At 48.6% G+C, this 23,185-nt stretch overlaps 1 protein-coding gene across 4 annotated transcripts in view; it reads right to left on the reverse strand.

Annotated features, from left to right (window-relative positions):
* Positions 1 to 22,929, reverse strand: part of pix (ATP-binding cassette sub-family E member 1 pix) — a 127,217-nt gene extending 104,288 nt beyond the window's left edge. Inside the window, exon 1 of one of the 4 annotated variants that reach the window (XM_068373853.1) lies at positions 22,774 to 22,929. The gene's annotated coding sequence lies outside the window, so the exon portion shown is untranslated. Of the gene's footprint in view, positions 1 to 22,571; positions 22,594 to 22,669 lie in introns of those variants that run through there. The other 3 variants (XM_068373856.1, XM_068373854.1, XM_068373855.1) reach the window with 3 other exon arrangements.
* Between the last annotated feature and the right edge of the window lie 256 nt (positions 22,930 to 23,185).

A 23,185-nucleotide genomic window follows, 5' to 3' on the forward strand; every position in this document is an offset into this window, starting at 1 on the left:
ACAGTTGACCGATAGTCTGGTCCTGTTAAGCACCCTTCTCATCAGAAAGAACGGTGGGAAGGCTTACACGTCGATGTTGTCCCACTGTTGTTGGAAAGCATCTTGCCAGAGTTCCTTGGGGTCCGGGACTGGGAAGCAGTACAGGGGCAGCTTGAAGTTCAAGGCTGTCGCGAACAGATCCACGGTCGGGGAACCCCACAAAGTCAGGACTTTGTTGGCTATCTGAGGATCCAAAGACCACTCGGTACTCAATATCAGCGAAGCCCTGCTCAGACTGTCGGCGAGCACATTCCTCTTGCCAGGAAGGAAGAGAGCTGATAGTGTTACCTCAGAATCTCTACTGCAAGATGGGATAGCTGCTGCGAAAAAGTACCTCACTGCTTGTTGATATAAGCCACTACCGTGGTGTTGTCGCTCATCACCACCACGGAGTGACCCGCCAGGGTCCGTTGGAACTGTTGAAGAGCCAGAAAGACGGCCTTCATCACTAGCAGGTTGATGTGCAGGTACTTTTCTGATTTTGACCAAAGGCCTGAGGTCCTCTGGTTCAGAATGTGCGACCCCCACCCTTCTTTTGACGCGTCCGAAAATAGTGTCAACTCCGGGGGGAGGACGATAAGATCTACTCCCTTTCGCAGGTTCTCGTCGACCAGCCACCACCGCAGGTCCGCCTGTTCCGAAGGTCCTATCGGGACCTGCACGTCTGGGGAATCGGATCCTTGATTACACCGGGACTTGAGCCGCCACTGCAGGGATCTCATTCTGAGACGGCCGTTTGGAACCAGACGAGCCAGGGAGGACAGGTGACCTAAGAGACGCAACCACGATTGGGCGGGAAGCTCTTCTCGCCTGAGGAAGGGTTCCACCACCCTCCTCAGCCTTGCTATCCTGTCGTCTGATGGAAAGGCTTTGTGGAGATTGGTGACTAACAACATGCCTAGATAAACCAGTCGTTGGGACGGCTGCAGAGAGGACTTCTCGAGATTTACCACGATCCCCAGATCCTGGTAAAGTCCCAGAAGCCTGTCTCGGTGTCGAAGAAGGGTCGACTCCGAATCTGCTAGGATCAGCCAGTCGTCCAGATAACGAAGGAGACGGATGCCGTTCCTGTGCGCCCAAGATGAAATCAGGGTGAACACTCTGGTGAACACCTGAGGTGCTGTGGAGAGACCGAAGCACAGCACCTTGAACTGGTAGGTCTTGCTGTCTAGGCTGAATCTCAAGTACTTCCTGGAAGACAGATGGATTGGGATCTGGAAGTACGCGTCCTTTAGATCCAGTGTGCACATGAAGTCTTGTGGTCTCACTGCAAGTCTGACCGTGTCCGCTGTCTCCATGTTGAACGGAGTTTGCTTGACAAACTTATTCAGAGCTGAGAGGTCGATGACGGGTCTCCAGCCTCCAGACGCCTTCTTTACAAGAAAGAGTCGACTGAAGAAGCCTGGGGAGCCGTCCACGACCTCCTGGATAGCATCTTTCTTGAGCATGGTCTCGATTTCTGCCCGAAGGGCTAGCCCCTTTACCGATCCCATGGCATAGGAGCTCAACGACACTGGATTCGCTGTCAGGGGAGGTAGAGATCTCGTGAATGGGACGCGATAGCCTTGGCCGATCACAGAGACCGTCCAAGCATCAGCCCCTTGTTGCTGCCACCTGTGCACGCAACTTTGAAGGCATCCCCCCACAGGTGGACACGTGGGGGGACTGCCACTCCTAGCGTTTGCGGCCGCGGCCGCTCACTCTAGGAGTCTTGCCTCCCCTGGAGGACTTACTGCCCCTCTTGACCTTGGTTGAAAAGGGCTGGGGCTTAGACACCACTTTCTTAGCTGCCGGTGCCTGCTTTGGTGTCTTGCGAGGCTGCTGCTGCGGTTGCTGCGGACCTGGAGGCTTATAGGGCCGAGATGTAAGGGCCCTTTGGAGGAGGGAGTCCTGGCTCGACTGCCTCCACCTCTCAGCTGTGCGTTCCATGTCCTGTGGCTCGAACAGATTCCCCCCAAGGAGGGAAGCGTGCCTGAGCCTGCAGACATCCACGGCGGGGACCTTCGGGTGAATCTTCTCGATCACCGCGTCACGTCGCTTCAACACCGAGTTGGCCCAAAGGTTAGTAACCTGATGTGCCAGGACCTCGATGGAGCGAGTGCCCGAGAGGAGGAAGGTCTCCAGGGCCTTCCTATTGGTCTCCTTAGACAGATCCTCGGAGCACAATAGGATGCCCAGAGAACCTAGCCAGATATCCAGCCACAAAGTGGCCTGCATGGCGCACGTCGCGACCTTCTCATGGCTCAGGATCTCCGACGCCGAGAACGTCACCTGCCGGGCGGAGAGCTTCTCAAGGGGAACTCCCCTAGTGAGCTCTTCTACCGAATGATGGAGGGGAAGAGCGAGGCTAGACTCCCACATGATCTCGAAGTACATCCTCTGCTGGAGACGAGGAGGTGGGAGGAGTTTGGTCCCGGCAGAGGAACGACTGGAGGAGGCGAGACCAGCGAGTTGAGCATTGGCCCTGGTTCTGGCACTCTTTAGCCCCTGGGACCAGGGCAAAGCCACACTGGCCTTGGGGGGCTTCTGAGTACCGTACACCTGATCCAGGACCGTGTCCTTGCCTTCCCGGGGGGGCGATGACGGGATCCATGAACCCATTGAGTTGCCTCATCAGGCTCAGGACTTGCCAGAAGGCATGCTCCGACTCTTGCTGGTCTCCTCCCTGCGGACTGGCAGCTAAGTCTCCCGTCCCCGAAATCTCTTCCTGGGGAGATGCGTGGACGTTCTCCCGGGGTGCAGCTGGAACCTGACGAATTCGCAAAGAAGACTTCGGAACTGTCTTGGAGTCTTTAGGTTCCCTCCTGGGCGGGATACACGACCCCAACAAAGAGGCCTGGAAGGTGCCTTCCGCGCGAGACAATTCCCCTCCATGAGGAGACGACTCCCCCCTTGGTGCAGAGGGGGAGACCGCTACCTCACTGGATTCTCCTGAAGACGGAAAAGCCTTTTCTTCAGGAAAAGGAGAAAGCGCCTGCGAAGTGGATGGAGCCTTCCTAACGGACCTCTTAGGAACCATGAAGTCCACCATGAAGTCCACTCCTCTCCTTCTCTTCAGCGGGGGCGAGGCCGTCGTTGGTTTGTGTCCTTGTTCGGCGAGTGCCAGCTTCATAGCCTTCACTAACGCCCGCATCAGAGGACCAATCCAGGACTGCTGAGTCACGGACACAGAGTCCGAAATTCCCGCTGGAGGGAAGGGGATCGGGCGATCCTTCGGAGTGGACACCACTGGACCTGCCTGTGAAGAAAAAGGGAAAGAAAGTTGTTCTGACCTCTCTGATGGGTCTTTCCTATCCTGACACAGAGACCTGCGCTTAGGCGGGGGCGATCCTGATTGCGGTCTGGCGACACGCGTCCCTGCTGCTGTCGCGAGCTGCAGAACCCGACGAGAACGGGGGTCGCGCTGACGCTCGTGCGTAGGCGACACTAAGGAGTCGCGCGCGAGAGGCTGTTGAAGCGCGGGTGCGCAAACGCGCGGAGACAATCGAGCGCGGGCGAACGATCGCGCGGGCTATAGGCGAGTGAACGCGTGGGCGAGTAAGCACGTGAGCGCGAGGGCGAGCGCGTCGGCGAGGGAACGCGTTGGCGCGCGGGCGAACGAGATCACTCCAACGACTGCTGTTGATGGTGTCCAGGGAACCCGTAACGCGTGGGAGATCGATGGCGCGTTGGTGAACGCTGGCACGTAGGCGAGCAATGGCGCGTTGGCGCATGGTAGCATGTCGTCGAGCGATGGCGCGTAGAACGCGCAGGCGAGCGACCGCGAGCGGTTGAGCTGGAAGAAGTAGACCCATGTCTCTCCAGATCCTCTGGGCGCCGACGCGTAGGAGCGCGCTTGCGCGCAGGCGAAAGATCACGCGGGCGGTCAGGAGATCGCCGACGCGCTGGGGATCGTTGACGCGCAGGAGATCGCTGACGAGCAGCTAACGTTGACGCGTCTGTGGTCGCTGGCAAGCAGAAAGGCGACGCGTGGAATCCTGTGTGGAAGCTGCCGGCACGTTGCGCAAAGGCGAACGTTCGCGAACGGCCTCAGGAACAGGAGGAGCGTGGGCGCGAGGGCGTACAGTAGCATTAGAACTACGCGCAGGCGACCGCGAGCGTTGCTGTGCTGGAAAAGGCTGGCTAACAGGATCGCGAGGGCGAGGAGAAGAAGAGTCCTTGTCCAAGACCTGAACCGAAGTTCCAGGTCGCGCGGGCGAACGTGGGCGCACAGGGCGTGTGTCAGGAACTGGGAGCACAGGTGCGCTCTGACGAATAGGAGATCTAGAACGCTCAGGAGACCGATGGCGCGCTGGGCGCACAACAGGAACAGCAGGATGTTCGGAGTACTAAGGAGAGCGCTGGCGATCAGGAGAACGCTGACGAGCAGGAGAGCGCCTGTGCGCTAACACTACAGAAGGGCACTCAGGAGACCGCTGGCGCGCAGGGCGAACAACAGGAACAGCAGGATGTTCGGAGGACTCAGGAGAGCGCTGGCGAGCAGTGGGGCGACAATCATCAGGAGAGCGCTGACGAACAGGAGAGCGCTGGCGATCAGGGGAACACTGACGAGCAGGAGAGCGCCTGTGCGCTAACACTGCAGAAGGGCGGGCAGGGGAACCCTGACGCGCAAGGGAAGCCCCCACACCGTGGGAGGCAACCCTTTGCTCCGAAGGGACCGTTGCCCGTCGGATGACGAGGTCAGACTGCTGTCCATCTGCACCAGGGGCGGAAGGTCTGGAAGGCGTTGGAGATCGATCCCCGGAGAGGTCTAAGGAGGCAGGAGCTGCAGGCTGCTTACGGCGAGGAGAGTCCCCCTCGGAGGAGGGAGGAGAAGATTCAAAAAGGCACCTCTTAGCACCCTTATAGGGAGACGGGAGGCCCTTACGACGCAGCGGACGGTGAGCCTTACGGCGAAGGCGGCCACGAGGAGGGTCATCAGGATCATCCGTCCACCGAAGGGGAGTCTCAGTCAATGCGCTCCCCCGAGAGGGAGGCTTGGCAGCAGAAGAGCCCGTGGGACTCCCCTCCCCCTTCGAAGGATGTACAGAAGGGGGAGGAGAGCCTTCAGGAACGTCATCCTCATCAGGAACCGCAGAGGTTTGCCCTGATACGTCGGAAGCCTCTGTCACCACGACGTCGACGATAGACAGAGGATCTACCTCTGCTATCACCGGCGACTGCTTAACAGCGGCCCCCAACTGGACAAGATCAATCAGGGCTTCCTTGGAGGGCAGGCCCTTCAGCCCCAAGGAAGCCCAAAGCTGAAAGAAATCATCATGAGACAACGAATCATTATCAATAACCTCCCCGGGGGAGGAGGGGGAGCCGCCCTGCTATGGGAAGCGACGCCCTCTCCCCCAACCCAAGGTCGGGAAACAGAACTGGGGCCTGCACTTCCACTCGGCGGTCTCTCCTTAGGAGCCGGACGAGGGGGAGCTTCGGAGGAGGTTTGGGCGGCGAAAGAAGAGTCCCGAGAGCCTTCCTCCTTCAAGGCAACCCCAGAAGGAGAACGGTCTCTCTTGGACTTCTTCTTACGCCGGCGGCCAAACTTCTCCCACTGGGAGGCAGACCACTCCCTGCACTCACTACAATTATTTTCTCTGTCACACCGTCGGCCTCGACACTGCGGGCAAAGGGTGTGAGGATCCGTAACCACCGCAGACATGAAAGTACCGCAAGGGCGACCGGCAATACCAGGCCACTTGCGCATGATGGATATCCAAGGGTGAGGCCAACTTCAAACACACACAAGCTGAGGAAAAGCAAAAAAGATTAAGGCTGTCAAACGAGGACGATGGACAGACATGTCTGTTCATCGCCGGAGCCAAAAGTGAAGTGAAGCAAATCACCGGTGTGTGGGGGGGAGGGGTAGCAAGCTACCCCCTCCCCTACCCCTGCTAACAAGCGCGGGGGTAGTTAACCCTCGTTAAAAACTATTGGCTCGTCATTTCAGCTACGCCGAAAGTAAACCCAATGTAAATACAGTAGCGTCGTTTGTATTTCGGTTACGGAACAAATACAGTACAACTTAATAGAACGGAGTTCTCATTTGATGTATATGGCCCCTATTGGCAGAAAGATCGCTTGCACGCATAAATGTACTTGTCCATTTGCGGTAGCGCATGCGCATTCTCTGCTTCCAGGAAACGTTTGCAACGAATCCGGTTGTGGGAATAATGTATGTGCGACAAATCGCAACATTATTGCCGAAAGAATTTTGATCGTTGACTAAATGTAATATTTCCTTGAATGAGAACGAACATGTTCTCAAACAAAATATACAGTTATAGAGGCAATCATTTCCACTTTGGTTTACCCCTCCTCATTATATGAGGGGCTAGCCAGAGTTCATTACACAGAAAAGGATGTCCGTTTACCTGTGGGAGGGGTTTGAAACGTTCGTAACGTAATGAAAAGATGCCCACGCTGTTTTTAACGTTAGCTAACAATGTTCCTTCGGGACTAATTGTTTGAAATAATAACCCTGTAAGGAGCGCATGAAGTTATTCGCGCATCTGGCGCGCATAAGGTTATTCGCGCTCATGGCGTGCCAAAGGATGAACCCCCGCGCCATGATTGTCATTTTGTTTGCGTGAGCCAAGGGCGTCGTGCGCGCGAGAGCTCTTAGGTTGTTGAGAGAACTCACTGCTGCGCTCACCCGAAGGTTCACGATAGCTTGTGTTGTGTGAGCGTGAACGAGCAACACAACGAGAGTTTAAAAACTCTCTGTCATAATAAAAATGACTCATCACGAGAACCTGAAAGTTCAGCGTGAACTGTGTTGCGCGAACTCGAAGGAGCAACGCAACGAGAAACCGGAGTTTTTCTGTCACGAAACACCGAAGTGTTAGCTGGACTAGAGTTACGAGAGCCCAAGGGTTCAGCGTAACTAATGTTATGAGACCCCGAAAGGTCAGTGCAACGAGAAACTGAAGTTTCCCTGTCACTAAACACAGAAGTGTCGGAGTGACTAAAGTTACGAGAGCCCAAGGGTTCTGCGTAACTAATGTTACAAGACCCCGAAGGTCAGCGTAACAAGAAACCGAAGTTTCCCTGTCACAAAACACCGAAGTGTCAGTGACTAAAGTTACCAGAGCCCAAGGGTTCTGCATAACTAATGTTACAAGACCCCGAAGGGTCAGTGCACAGAAACCGAAGTTTCCCCGTCACTAAACACCGAAGTGTTAGCGCGACTAGAGTTACGAGAGCCCAAGGGTTCAGCGTAACTAATGTTACAAGACCCAGAAGGGTCAGCGCAATGAGAAACTGAAGTTTCCGTCACTAAACACCGAAGTGTCGGAGTGACTAAAGTTACGAGAGCCCAAGGGTTCTGCGTAACTAATGTTACGAGACCCCAAAGGTCAGCGTAATGAGAAACCGAAGTTTCCCTGTCACTAAACACCGAAGTGTCAGTGACTAAAGTTACGAGAGCCCAAGGGTTCTGCGTAACTAATGTTACGAGACCCCGAAGGATCAGCGCAATGAGAAACCAAAGTTTCCCTGTCACTAAACACCGAAGTGTCGAAGTGACTAAAGTTACGAGAGCCCAAGGGTTTTGCGTAACTAATGTTACGAGACCCCGAAGGTCAGCGTAACGAGAAACCAAAGTTTCCCCGTCACAAAACAACAAAGTGTCAGTGACTAAAGTTACAAGAGCCCTAGTGTTCAACGTAACTGTTGTTACAGGACCCCAAAGGGTCAGCATAATGAGAAACCGCAGTTTCCCTGTCACAATACACCGGAGTGTTAGAGTGACTAAAGTTACGAGAGCCCAAGAGTTTAGCGTAACTAATGTTACGAGACCCCAAAGGATCAGCGTAACGAGGAACCGAGGTTCCTCTGTCACGAGACCCCGAAAGGTTAGCGTGATTGATGCCACAAGTTCCCAAAGGCTCAACGTTACCATCGTTACGAGAGCCGGAAGGTTCAGCGTAACTGAAACCCGAAGGTTTCGAGCGGAGTCCCGAACGACTCCACTGTCATGAGACCCCGTAGGATCAACATGACGAAGGATCAAGATAACACCTCTGCACAAGAGGCTTGTTCTCCCGAAGGAGAATGTCGCTTAAGAGAAGGCTCTCGCTCCGCCCCTGAAGGAGAACCATAAGTGTAACGGGGGACCACCGATGCCCGGAGGTGGTCTTCTCTCGAGGACGAGAGACTCGTTCCCCCGGAGGAATAACCTGCTTCGGAGAAAGCTCTGCCACCGCCCCTGCGGGATCAGCAAGCTCCTACAAGTTATTTTTCGCAAACGAGAGGGAAGTTCTCCCGAAGGAGATCGGCTAAGACAAGCTTTCTCCCAGCTCTATGGGAATAAAGCGTAGGCGTAAAATATCTCTCTCACGAACGAGGGAGAAGTCCTCCCAAAGCAGGACATCGCCAAAGACAAGCTTTCTCCCAGCTCTGGGAAAAAAGCGTAGGCGTAAGAACTCTCTCGCAAACGAGAGAGAAGTCCTCCCGAAGGAGAACATCGCCTAAGGCAAGCTTCCTACCAGCTCTATGGGAAAAAAGCGTAGGCGTAAAAATCTCTCTAATAACGAGAGAAGTTCTCCCGCAAGAGTACATATCCTAAGTAAGCTTTCTCCCAGCTCCATGGGAAAAAAGCATAGGCATAAACAAATCACTCTCTCAGAGAGAGAGAGAGAGAGAGAGAGAGAGAGAGAGAGAGAGAGAGAGAGAGAGAGAGAGAGAGAGAGAGAGAGAGAGAGAGTGTGTGTGTGTTCCCCTCAGAGGAGGAACATCAAGTTGAAGGTTGACAGCGAATGCTACCTCGTAATGAGGGCAGCTCACGAGCTACCACATGTGTACTACGTCGCTGTTACCTGTGAAAAAAAGAGTGTTATCAATTACAATTCATTCTCTGTTGCACAAAATACACTATTCGGGGAATCAAGTCACCTTCCTTGTAAGATAATTCCTCAAAAAGGAGCTGAACTGTTATAAACTTTAATTCTGTTATGAAACAAACACACGAGTGTTGAGAACCTGCCGAAAGACAACAACCTTACGGCGGAGGCAGTTGGATACGATGTCAACACCACTAAAGTAACACGTATCTAACAACGTATATTTCCATTTATACATACTGTATATACACTCAAATATATATAAGATAAATGAAAACACACAAGAAAACCAAAAATCAAAATAAACAAAAAACATCAAGGCCAGTCTTTGCGGGAGAGAAGGGCAGCATGCAGGGCTGGGGAGTAGGAGTCGAGGCCAATTTATGGACTAGAGGAGTCGGAGTCGGTAAAATTCCACCGACTCCGACTGCGATCCTCAAAAAAAGAAATTTTTGTGCTGGAGAAATATTCCTTTTGGTATCCTAAGTCACAGTTTTTCAGTCGCTTAAAAAACGTTTCATATTACCCGCCCTTTTCTTTAACACCCTCTCGAATAAAGGTAGTCACTGGGAAACACATATAGCTCCTGCCATCTATCATCCATAGGGCTTACCAAAACATGACAAATTCGTAGATAATTTGTATTTTTCCTAACTGTACAAACCTTAGCTATTTACATGGGGTAATTACTTCGGCGTAGCTGAATGACGAGCCATAAGAATTTTAACGAGGGTTTACTACCCCTCCGCTAGTTAGCGGGGGGTAGGGAGGGGTAGCTTGCTACCCCTCCCTCCTCTCACACACAGTGCGAACTCCACTTTACTTAGAGGTAGGACTTATCTTGGGGGACAGGGCCGACAGGCAAATATGTGTAAATAGCTAAGGTTTGTATAGTTAGGAAAAATACAAATTATCTACGAATTTGTCATTTGTTCCATAACTGAAATATAAACCACGCTATTTACATGGGGTGACTTAACCCTTAGGAAGGGTGGTAAGTCCCTGCCATACTGGCTTTGGCTTGCCCGGGGATTCCATATTAGAGCGTTTAGGTACTCGAACAATAGGGAATCCCTGCTCCTAGCTAGCGGTTGTGAAACTGCCGCGGCCTACATAAGGTGTGTGCGAAGGTGAAAAGTGACTCGTCCTAGGAAGATGACCTGGAGTTCCTCAGAAGGAAATCTAGGCTAGGACTCGACCAATACCACCTCGTCAGGGTATGGGGACATGACAGTATTACACTTAATACTAAGAACACAAGGAAGCATGGTCTACCTGCAGTGGCTTGAGGTCAGCTGTGCAGAGAACCCAGGATGCTGCTTTCTCCAAGGGAGGAGAGGATGAAGAAAAGAATAAGGGCCAGACAGATCTTTTCATTCATGCAGACTAACACCAGGTAACAATGCCCTCAACCTTCTGCTACTTGTCCATTAAGGAGCCTGAGGTTTAGACCAGCTGTTGTGCAGCCACCACAGGGCCGATAGAAAACGTATCGAGACTCCTGTGGGTCATGTCTTGCAGGTAAAGGGCTGTGAAGGTGGTCTGACGCTTCAACACCCCCGCTTGCAGGACCTGCGTCACTGAATGATACTTCATGAAGGGCAGGAACGTAGCTACGCCCTTGACATCATGTGCTCTAGGGCGATGTGACAGAGAAGGGTCAGGATTCAAGGCCAGGTGTAACACCCTGCGAATCCAGGCTGAGATGGTATTCCTGGTGACCATTCTCTTCGATTTCCCAGTGTCCACGAACGAGGCTTGAACCTGGGGACGAACTGCAGCTGTTCTCTTAAGACACCACCTCAGACTCCCTACTGGCAAGGTAAGAGACGGTCTGGGTCATCTATTACAGGACGGAGACTCGAAACCTAAAATGAGTCGAACCGCGGGTCCGGCACTCCAGGGTTCTGAGTCTTGGCAACAAAACTCAGGGACGAACCTGAACGTTACCTCCCCCTATTCCCTTGAATGGGCGATGTCGTATGAGAGACAATGTAACTCGCTTGGCCGAGGATAAGGCTAGCTGGAACACTGTCTACCCGGTAAGGTGGTGATCTGGGGCCTTACATAGTGGTTTGTAGGGAGGTTTCTTTAGAGACTTGAGGACTCGAACCACGTTCTAAGGAGGAGGTCTCACTTCCGACTGAGGGCAGGAGAGAACATGGCTTCGTATGAGGAGAGGGAGTTCCAGCGAGTGAGAAATGTCTATCCTTTGAGCCTGAAGGCAAGACTTAAGGCTGAGTGATAGCCTTTCACAGCCGAAACTGAAAGGCACATCGTGTGGAGGGATACCCTCTCCACGACACCGACCACAGTAACTCGCCCCTTCGCCTGGGAGACTACTGCGGAAGACTTGCGCAGGTGTCAAGACATCCTTTTCGCAACTTGTTGCGAAAATCCTCTCTCTTTGAGGAGATGCTGGATAGTCTCCCGGCGAGAAGTCGAAGCGAAGCTACGGCTTTGTGGAGGATGTTGGCATGTGGTTGTGTGAGTAACCCGTGACGTGGAAGGAGTTCCCTCGGAGGCTCCGTAAGGATTTACAGAGGGACTGGTTAGCCATTCTGCGAGAGGCCCTAGCGGAGCTATGGAGGTCATTGAGCGACTGACCGATACTCTGGTCTTGTAGAGTACAGTACTCTCCTCATTAGCCAGAACGGGGGAAGGCGAACACATCGATGTTGTCCCACCGTTGTTGGAAGGCATCTTACCAGAGGGCCTTGGGGTCCGGGACCGGGGAGCAGTACAGCGGGAGCTTGCAATTCAGCGCTGTAGCGAACCGGTCCACAGAGGGGAGCCCCACCGAGTCAGGACTTTGTAGGCTACTTGAGGATCCAAAGACCACTCGGTATCTAGTATCTGTGTCGCACTGTTCAGACTGTCGGCGAGCCCATTCCTTTGCCCGGAATAAAGCGAGCTGCTAGGGTGATCGAGAGGAACTCAGGCCATCTCGGTATCTCTACTGCAAGATGGGATGGCTGTTCTGAAAAAGTACCTCCCTGTCTGAGCATGTAAGCCATCACTGTGGTGTTGTCGATCCTCACAACCACAGAGTAGTCCGCCAGACTTGGTGGAGCTACTGAAGTGCCAGAAACACGGCCTTCAACTCTAGTAGGTCTAGAGAAGGTACTTTCCTGGTTCTGACTACCGGCCTGAGGTCCCGTGGTTCAGAACGTGGGCCACCCCCCCCCCCCCCTTTCTTTGACGCGTCCGAAAACAGCATCAAGTCTGGGGGAGGACGAAAATGTCCACTCCCTTTAGTAGATTCTCGTCTGCTACCCACCACTGGGGGTCCGTCTGTTCTGGTTGTCAAATAGGGATCCAGGTGTCCGGGGAGTCGTGTCCCTGACTCCACCGCGACCTGAGTCGCCACTGGAGAGAACTCATCCTGAGGCGACTGTTGGAAACCAGACGGGCCAGGGAGGAGAAATAGTCAAGGAGACGTAACCACGTTTGGGTTGGAGGTTCTTCTCGTGTGAGGAAAGGTCTCGCGACCTTCCTCAGCCTTGCTATCCTGTTGTCTGAAGGGAAGGCTTTGGGAGATTGGTGTCTAAGACCATGCCTAGGTATACCAGACTCTGAGAGGGCTGCGGGGAGGACTTCTCGACGACCACCATGATCCTTAGAACTTGGCAAAGTTCGAGAAACTTGTCCCGATGGCGAAGAAAGTTTGCTTTCGAGTCTGCTAGGATCAGCCAGTCGCCCCGGAAACGGAGGAGACGGATGCCGATACTGTGAGCCCATGAAGAGATCAGAGTGGACACCTCGGTGAACACTTGAGGTGTTGTGGAGAGACCGAAGCACAGTACCTTGAACTGGTATATCTGTCTTACCGAAGGGGCGGCCGGCGATTTCAGGGCACTTGCGCATGATGAAAATAAAAAGAGCGAGGCCAACTTCCAAGCACACAGCTGAGGAAAAGCAAAAGAAAAGATTAAGGCTGTCAATAGCGAGGACGATAGACAGACATGTCTACACATCGTCCGAGCCAAAAGTGAAGTGAGACAACTCACCGGTGTGTGGAGGGGAAGGGATAGCAAGCTACCCCTTCCCCTACCCCCTTCCTAACTAGCGCGGGGGTAGTTAACCCTCGTTAAAATTTTATTGGCTCGTCTATTTCAGCTACGCCGAAAGTAAACCCAATGTAAATAGCGTGGTTTGTATTTCGGTTACGGAACAAAAAACAATTAGTTAACATTAATTCCCCCGGGGGAACTCCAAAGAGGAACCTCTGAGGGAAAAGATCATAAGAATTACGCACCAGGAATGCGCCCTCCTCCCCCACTGACACTTACGGGAATGGGGGGAAGGCGGAGAACTGTAATAAAAACAGAATTATAACAATTATAATTATGTAATTCATCTAAGAATGTTCACTAATAGTAAGAACGAATGAAACCCGAAGGAAAGCGTTCTACACAGAAGCTGAAAAGTTAACAAATACAATTAGATTTGATTAAAAATAATTGAGACAAAATAAACGGAGTAGCAACTCATCCCGCAACGGAAAGGAAGCTACCGTAATACGTAGTAGAAATAAAAGGGTGAACGACCTCAAGGAGAGAGAGACCGTAGTCAACTAAACTCCCATGTTCCCTACGCTGAGACCAAGTTCCCTGTAGGGAAGGAGGAACAGCGGGAAACAGATAATAAATAAAGTCCAGCGATGACGATTCCCCACGGCCAGATACCAAACTCCATGTAAACAAAGACTCAATTTTCTCCTCATCCCACTGCATCTCTATTGGGGAGGAAGGGAGGGTCGTTTAATTTATATTCACCGGGTAAGTATATTCAAAAATTTATTTTATAATTAAAATATCATTTTTAAATATTTAACTTAGCCGGTGAATATATAGCTGATTCACACCCAGGGTGGTGGGTAGAGACCAGTTAAATATGTTTACATCTTATGAGCTAAGAGTTTTTATTTCATTTTAGAAGTTATCAAAATAACAAAAACAAAATAAATAGGTACCTGGTAAGGAAGTCGACTTAGACGATTACTCTGCCTTATAAGTACGTCTTCCTTACGGAGCCTCGCGATCCTCTTAGGATGCTGACAGACCCCTAGGAGCTGAAGTATCAAGGGCTACAACCCATACAACAGGACCTCATCAAACCCCTAATCTGGGCGCTCTCAAGAAATGACTTTGACCACCCGCCAAATCAACCAGGATGCGAAAGGCTTCTTAGCCTTCCGGACAACCCATAAAAAACAACATTTCAAGAGACAGATTAAAAGGATATGGAATTAGGGAATTGTAGTGGTTGAGCCCTCACCCACTACTGCACTCGCTGCTACGAATGGTCCCAGTGTGTAGCAGTTCTCGTAAAGAGACTGGACATCTTTCAAGTAAAATGACGCGAACACTGACTTGCTTCTCCAATAGGTTGCGTCCATTATACTTTGCAGAGATATATTTTGCTTAAAGGCCACGGAAGTTGTTACAGCTCTAACTTCGTGCGTCTTCACCTTAAGCAAAGTTCGGTTTTCCTCACTCAGATGTGAATGAGCTTCTTGTATTAACAATCTGATAAAGTCTGACCAAGCATTCTTTGACATAGGCAAGGATGGTTTCTTAACTGAACACCATAAAACTTCAGATTGGCCTCGTAAAGGTTTAGTACGCTTTAAATAGAACTTAAGAGCTCTAACAGGGCATAAGACTCTTTCTAGTTCATTGCCTACGATCTCCGATAAGCTGGGAATATCGAAAGATTTAGGCCAAGGCCGAGAAGGCAGCTCATTTTTGGCTAGAAAACCAAGTTGCAGCGAACAAGTGGCTTTTTCCGACGAAAATCCGATGTTCTTGCTGAAGGCATGAATCTCACTGACTCTTTTAGCCGAGGCTAAGCATACCAGGAAAAGTGTCTTAAGAGTGAGATCTTTCAGGGAGGATGATTGTAACGGCTCCAACCTGTCTGACATGAGGAATCTTAGTACCACGTCTAAATTCCATCCAGGGGTAGCCAAACGACGCTCCTTGGTGGTCTCAAAAGACTTAAGGAGGTCTTGCGGATCTTTATGTTGGAAAGATCTAAGCCTCTATGCCGGAAGATCGATGCCAACATGCTTCTGTAGCCCTTGATAGTGGGAGCTGAAAGGGATCGTCCTTTTCTCAGGTATAAGAGAAAATCAGCTATTTGAGCTACAGAGGTACTGGTCGAGGATACAGAAACTGACTTGCACCAGTCTCGGAAGACTTCCCACTTCGATTGGTAGACTCTAAAGGAAGACGCTCTCCTTGCTCTAGCAATCGCACTGGCTGCCTCCTTCGAAAAGCCTCTAGCTCTCGAGAGTCTTTCGATAGTCTGAAGGCAGTCAGACGAAGAGCGTGGAGGCTTTGGAGTACCTTCTTTACGTGTGGCTGACGTAGAAGGTCTACCCTTAGAGGAAGACTTCTGGGAACGTCTACTAACCATCGAAGTATCTCGGTGAACCATTCTCTCGCGGGCCAGAGGGGAGCAACTAAAGTCAACCTTGTCCCTTCGTGAGAGGCAAACTTCTGCAGTACCTTGTTGACAATCTTGAACGGTGGGAATGCGTAGAGATCCAGATGTGACCAATCTAGGAGGAAAGCATCTATATGTATTGCTGCTGGGTCCGGGACTGGAGAGCAATAGATTGGAAGCCTCTTGGTCAGCGAGGTTGCAAAGAGATCTATGGATGGTTTACCCCAAGTGGCCCAAAGTCTCTTGCACACATCCTTGTGGAGGGTCCATTCGGTTGGAATTACTTGCCCTTTCCGACTGAGACAATCTGCTATGACGTTCAAGTCGCCTTGGATGAACCTCGTTACTAGGGAGATGTCTTGACCTTTTGACCAGATGAGCAGGTCCCTTGCGATCTCGTACAACGTCAGTGAGTGGGTACCTCCTTGTTTGGAGATGTACGCCAAGGCCGTAGTGTTGTCCGAGTTTACTTCCACCACTTTGCCTCGAAGGAGATACTCGAAGCTTTTCAAGGCCAGATGAACTGCCAACAGCTCCTTGCAGTTGATATGCATGCTCCTCTGACTCGAGTTCCACAGACCTGAGCATTCCCGACCGTCCAGTGTCGCGCCCCAGCCCAAGTCCGATGCGTCCGAGAAGAGAACGTGGTGGGGAGTCTGAACAGCCAGGGGAAGACCCTCTCTTAGGTTGATATTGTCCTTCCACCAAGTCAGACAAGACTTTATCTTTCCGGAAATCGGGATCGAGACCGCTTCTAGCGTCTTGTCCTTTTTCCAGTGAAAAGCCAGATGGTATTGAAGAGGACGGAGGTGTAGTCTTCCTAGTGATACAAACTGTTCCAGGGATGACAGCGTCCCCACCAGACTCATCCACAGCCTGACTGAGCAGCGTTCCTTCTTCAGCATCTTCTGGATGGATAGCAGGGCTTGATCTATTCTGGGGGCTGATCGTCTTGTTGTTCAGCAACGTCCTCATCAGATAGTTCCTCATCCGAAAACTGATGAGGAAACGGCAACGGAGTGGGTAACGTCTGGCTCGCTGAGTCCGGTCGCACTGGTGCATGCGTGACGGAGCCGGACGCAACTTCATGGAATTGCTGCAGTCTGTGAACTGTCAACAACCATGGGTGCGCGAGGAAGCACAGCGTCCACCCGAGACTGTCTAGACCGTCTGGGTTGTGCAGTAGACACCATACCGGGTTGCTGAGGTTGACGCACCGCGTCAAAACAAGTCACCTCTGATGGTTGTTGAACGTCCTGAACGTCAACAACCACCTCCGAGCGTCGCTTAACGTCAACGTGCGGCTGGCAACCCACACTGGGTCGCATCGGTGGAGGAACCACCTCAACTGGTAAACGCGAAAAGGTTACCTCAGCGTCAACAGGACGCACAACCGACCGGTTGGAAGGTTGTTGGCCAGAAGGTTCGGCAGCAACCTTCTCCGCATTAAAGTCCTCTATCAAGGACGCAAGCTTGGACTGCATGTCTTGCAGCAAAGCCCATTTAGGGTCTACGGGAGCAGGTGCGGCAACAGACGGGGTTAGCGACTGAGGCGGTACCGCTTTCCATCCCTGAAAGCCTTGTTTATGCATGACATAATTGTACAGCAAAACTTCAAAGGCTCGAAAACAGCTGTGAAGTTGACCTGTAAAAAACTTGGAGCGTCTCCTGGCCAGGCGCCAGGGAGAGTCTACGAGATTTGAGAAGTCTATCTGGGCAGAGGCAGGAACTCCCAAGCCGAGAACTTCTCTCGTGTCATATCAGACTCTCGCTCTATAAACCAGTTTAAAAGAAGGGAAAGCAAAGGCTGTATCCCCCAAACTCCTCCTGGTGATAAACCAGTCGCCTAGCAGACGTAAAGCTCTCTAGGAGAGCGAGAGAGCACTAGCTTATAAACAACGGCTTCGAAGTAGCTAGGCCTAGTGTAAGCTCTGACGTTTAGGCGAACGAGGAGCAGCAGTTACAAAAAGATCCGGACAAAGATCCTTAAAAATCAGCATGATTTAATTAAAGTCCATAGAGGGCTAAGCAGCTTTAGGCTCCTCTCCGTCTGACAGAGTCCTCAAGGGAATATCAGTAGGAGGGGGAACAGCAACTTCCTCATCTAAAGGAACCTTGTCCGATAAAAGCTGAGTCTCAAGCAATGGAGAGACCTACCGTGGTGGCAATGCTTTACAAGCAGAGTCCACACACACTGGTGCATTAGTAGCGGACCAGGACGCAACGTCATGTAACTGCTTGACAGTCTGTGAACTGTCAACAACTGAACTGTCAACAACAACAGGTGCGTGAGGACGCACAGCGTCCACTCGAGACTGCTTTGACTGCCTAGACTGAGCAGTTAAAACAACTCTATAATGCGGAGGTTGACGCACAGCGTCAAAACAAGTCAACTCCGATTGTTAGCGAACGTCCTGAACGTCAACAGGAGCATCAGCAAGCGGCCTAACGTCCAAATGTGGCTGAAAATCCACACGAGACCGCATCGAGTGTGGTTCTAAACAACCTGACTGACGTGACTTAGCTACGCCAACGTCAACAGGATGCACAAAGGAACGTTAGGTTGGCTGAAAGCCAGGATATCGATGAGATAAACGGCTAGACTCAACGGACTAATCGGTAGAATAGTCTTCCATAAGGGAGGCAAGCATATTCTGCATGTCTTGCCGTAGAACCCATTAAGGATCCACGGAAATGGTTGCGGTAAGAGACGAGGGTAACGTCTGTGACCGCAACACTTTGCCAACAAAAAAGACTCTCGGAGTCTGTGTTACGCTTTTGTTAGGCGGCGAGCAGTTTTCCGATGACTGCATAGGGTCAGAGCTGTCCTAATGGCTGCAACCAGGACGCTGGACCTGTCCTGAAAGGACTGACTTTCGCTTAAGGGTCTCGAAACCTTGTTACAGGTTTCTTATGCGAAAAGCCTTCGGATGACGAGGAGAAAAACGTCTCTCTCGCCTTATGGTAGGGGAGATCTTGGTAAGATACACCCGATACCATAGAGGGAAACGTCTGTTCGCTGATCAAGGCCTCTCGAACCCATAAGTCGTACGACATTACTACTCCCCTGGGCTTGGGAGCTTGCAAGAGGTCCCGGACTAGGTGAACGACACGCACGAACAGACGAAACCTCGGACGCAACACTGTAACACTTTGCGCAATATCACTTTATCACTACGATTTTCTGTTTTGCACTTATTTCACTGAAATCGAAACTTTTACTGATTTCTACCTGAAGCACGCAATTCTACCCTCATCAAAAGGTAGTAAATGCGAAATCAGGCGTATAATGCAAGCATATTAATACCAGCAAAAAAAACAGTAAACATCTTTTAAGATAAAAAAATTCAGTGGTTGGGGAAGAGAATAAACACTAGTTCATTCAAAACTACGTTTTCAATCTCTCACCGTACATTGCCTGGGGACGAGAATAACTCGAGAACAACGTTACCCGCTTGAACGGAACGTTTTCTCTCCTCTCTCTCCCTCCGTCTCTATATCTCTCTCTCTTTCTCTCTTGATTTCGCACCTAAGAGAAGAGCCCAATTACGTTTCGTCGAAAAAACATGTTATTTGACCAAAGGAAAAAACTGAAAGGTTTTTCAATTAAAAAGTTCCTTTAAAATAGAATTTAAAACATTTAAGCTTTGAAAGAAGAATGAACAAAACGTCAGAATCGATTTACTCTTTCTGCAAAGTGAAACCGTGATACACTCTCTCTCTATCGTAACGATAGAGCCCAAACTGCGTAGCATAAATAAACAAACGTTAGTTCATCTTTGAAAACAGTACGAAGACTATTCAAAGAAATTCTTTCATAAAATATTTCATTTAAAAAGTTTTAAATCCTTAGCTCTTTAAAAGCTATTTACGATTTAAAGGGCTCAACGTTGATTAACTTCGGTTTCCAAGTTAGGACCGCCTACTCTCAGGAAAGGTCGCATATAAACAAAACATTAAAATTTATTTTTTATGTTTATTATAAATGGAAAGTTAATCGAAGAGGAAAATCTATAATTAATTTATAACGTGATAAAATAATTACTAAAAGCCTAAACACACTTCCGTCTAAGGGAAGGGTCGGCCATTTAAAAGTCAAAGAAAGTCCATACTCTCTTTGTCACCAAAAATTAAATCTATCCAAAACGAGTTATAGATTTAAGATGAAGATAAAACACCTGCACTGCGAAAGCTCAAACCAGAATATAGTACTTCACCAAAGATGATGGGAAAAACTCCAGGTTTCAACAGCGAGTAAAGTACGTCTTGTCGACACGTCGACAGAGAGAAAATTGAGTCTTTGTTTACATGGAGTTTGGTATCTGGCCGACAGTTGGCGCTGATGGGCACACCCGCAACCTGTATAGCGATCGCTAGCGAGTTTTTTTGTACAGTTTTTTGTCTGTCGAGCAACAGAGTTGCAGCTATATATTGACCGGCTAAGTTAAATATTTAAAAGTAAGTAATTAAGTAAGACAAAACATTAATGGCTGCCATGCGAGGACGGGACAGAGATGTCTGTTCATTGTCCGAGCCAAAAGTGAAGTGAAGCAGTTCACCGGTGTGTGAGGGGGAGAGGAGTAGCTAGCTACCACTCCCCTACCCCCTTGCTAACTAGCGCGGGAGTAATACATCCTCGTTAGATTCTAATGGCTTGCCATTTCAGCTACGCCGAAAGTAAACCCATGTAAATAGCGTGGTTTGTATTTCGGTTACAGAACAAAAGAAAAGTTACTGTACCAAACAATAATCACGCTAGAGTCGCTAACCAGGGATTTCTGCTAAATTTTTAAAATCCTCAATATTTTTTTTTCTAACACTGCCTTACTAATTTAAGGGTGCGTCTTATGACATGAGAAATACGGTATATATTAATGGCAGTCCAAAATAGGCGAGGAGGAAGAGCGGTAACTCCATCCGAGCCAAAAGTAAAGTGAGATAAATCAGCAGGAGCCGTAGCAAGCTAACCCCCCTACCCCTGCTAACTAGCGGTATAGGTAGTTAACCCTCGTTAAATTTTAATGGCTATTCATTTCAGCTCCGCTGAAAGTAATACCCTTAAATAAATAGCGTAGGTTTGTATTCCAGTATTGGAACAAATATATTTTCTGTTCGAAATGTTTCCCTGTCCATAAATATAATTTTACCAACCCATTTACAAAACTAGTGAATTCATTAATATTTCATTCAGTTATAATTCCCGTAAAACAAGAGACGTTTTGACATTTTTTATTCTATTTTCTAGGAATCCCAACCCTGTCCCAACAAAAAAAATAGGCTTCAGTAAGTAGGTAAATATATGGCTCCTAGTTAAGGTGGTATTCTTGTGTAGTGGTTTTGTTGTATGACGGCCATGGCTACGAATGAGTAATGAATGGAAAGGACATTCTAATTTTCTATGGTAGCTGAAGATCTTGGCCGTCGTTATAAGAAAGGCTTCGATAAATGTATCCTTATGGTAAGGATTAAATGTCGTATAAAGCCTAGAAGCAAATAACCTATGATGGGTGTGGTATAATTACACAAACCACTACAAAAAATTATTAGGAATATAAATTGTAAAGCATACTGTATTCCAAAAAGTTAATATATGATACTTTAAGTGCTGGAGAAACTAAAACTCGCTTTGAGTAATGGACGAGTGCTGGCTAGTTTCGTATTTCTCATTATATGTTTAAGAAGGGCTGGGGCATAACTTATGTATCTATCTATTAAATTGTGAAGTCTATATCTCACTATAAGTCCATTGTTTACATCTGAGAAACTGATGTCGAGTTACTGCACATGCATTACTTGCATCATCTTTGGCCAACCTTTCTGTTTTATTTATGACGTAATCATTACCTGACTGTTTTAAGTCAGGAGATTCCAAATGTTTATGCCCAAATTCCCGGATGTTGTTTTACAACAGACATTTTTTTCCCACCGTTCCCTTCAGTTTCAGTTAAAGCACCATCACATAAAGACGTCTCCAAGAGGGAACTTGATAGAAGTACAATCTATTTTGAAATTTAGTGTAATTTCATCTATGTCGGCAATTGATTATGATGGAAATGCTCTCCGTTCAGTGTAGAGCTATTATTACTCGTGAAATTAAGAAATAACCGCGAAATAATGTCTTAAAGGTACGATTCTGACTTGATTTTTCAGGAAGACCAGCACATTTCTACTGCAAAGCTTCTTGAAAGATTACCATGACAAAAAAACAAAAAGAAAAAAAAAAAAAAAGACGGTGTAAATTATAAGGTAAGGAATGATTTGTGATTTACTTTTTCACAATGTAAGGATTTAATTTACTTTATCATACTCTAACAATTTATTTGTGAGTTACTTTGTTTGTGATCCGGGAAGGGGTTGTGACCTGGGAAGGGGTTGTGACCTGGGAAGGGGTTGTGACCTGGGAAGGGGTTGTGACCTGGGAAGGAGTTGTGACCTGGGAAGGGGTTGTGACCTGGGAAGGGGGTCCGGGGGGCTTGCCCTGGCTAGGGGTTGTGACCTGGGAGGGGGGGTCCCGGTGTGACGGTCTGAACGATCCCCGATCTCCGAATTCTCCTTGATAATCTGCGCATGAGCAAACATTACAGTTTGCCAGTGCATACGAAGTTAATGTTTTATTTTCCTGTAATGTTAGCGTGCGCAGCTCAACATTACCGCTTGCCAGTACATACGAGCTTGATGTTTAATTTTCATGCGAGCGAAGCGAGCTATTGGCGGAAAAGAACCAATATACAATATCAAGGAGAATTCTGAGACCGGGGGATCGTTCAGACCGTCACACCAGGTTGTGACCTGAGAACTACTAGGTTAGGTTAGGTGGGTTGGTTAGGTTCTGTATCCTTTTACAAATCTTAAATGTTAAATAATCACGTTTCACACTGTTTTAAGCTACTTGAATTAACCACATATTTTTCCAATTGGTTATCTTGTACTAATTTGCATTTCTGACCATTATTATTGCTGCAAATGACTCGTTTATGAGATTTCCCCCACCGAAAAAAAAAAATAACCGTTTTCCCACTGGGATTCCCTTTGTCTTTACATGAGGGGGTCCAAAAACTCATGAACAGGTAGTTTGCCCCAAATAATCATGGTCAGAAATTAATAAAACACAAGACAGCGAGCAGGAAAAATATATGGTTCATGTGTTTGACTAGAAATCAAAGTATCATATATTTACCCAAAAACCTATGCTACTCTACAAAGATATGTATATGGACAATTCTTGTCTAATCTAGCCACCTGTAGACCTACATATTACAAGTAGGCTTAAACTACATAACACTTTCATTGCCAGCTGTCACAGATCCTAGGCTATCCACATGACGACTTGAACCAGGTTATACAAATACCCAGCAACCTTTTCCAACACCAAAACCTCTGCCCCATAAATTCACGGCAGGATTAAAAATAATATCACACGTTGAAGTAATCACTTGTAGTTAGTAATGCACACCTTTGACTAACGTGTGATATGGTTGGCTATTTCGTCACCAGACCGCCAGCGAAAGGAACGGGTTCTTGTACCTGCATTAAAAGCTGTTTGCTGGAGTTGTTTTATATAGCAATTTCTACAATAAATGGTAAAAGTACTTATTTGAAGAGGTTTTGAATACTTAAAAGCTTTTTTAGATTTTTTTCTTTAGATTATATTTTTTGTGAAAATTTTCAGTAACTTAATCAGAATTATTCTTACAAGGATACATTAAAATTATTAGGAAAACAAACATACACAAAAATGTTCGAATTACATAGTAATTTATTATATGTGTAGAATGTTCAAGTTAATAACATACATAATCATACAGAAATTAAAAGAAGGAAATGGATTTAAATTGACCTAATAGAGATAGGATCAATATTCTTTG

Source organism: Palaemon carinicauda, chromosome 5 (assembly GCF_036898095.1).
Source record: "Palaemon carinicauda isolate YSFRI2023 chromosome 5, ASM3689809v2, whole genome shotgun sequence".
Taxonomy (NCBI): domain Eukaryota; kingdom Metazoa; phylum Arthropoda; class Malacostraca; order Decapoda; family Palaemonidae; genus Palaemon; species Palaemon carinicauda.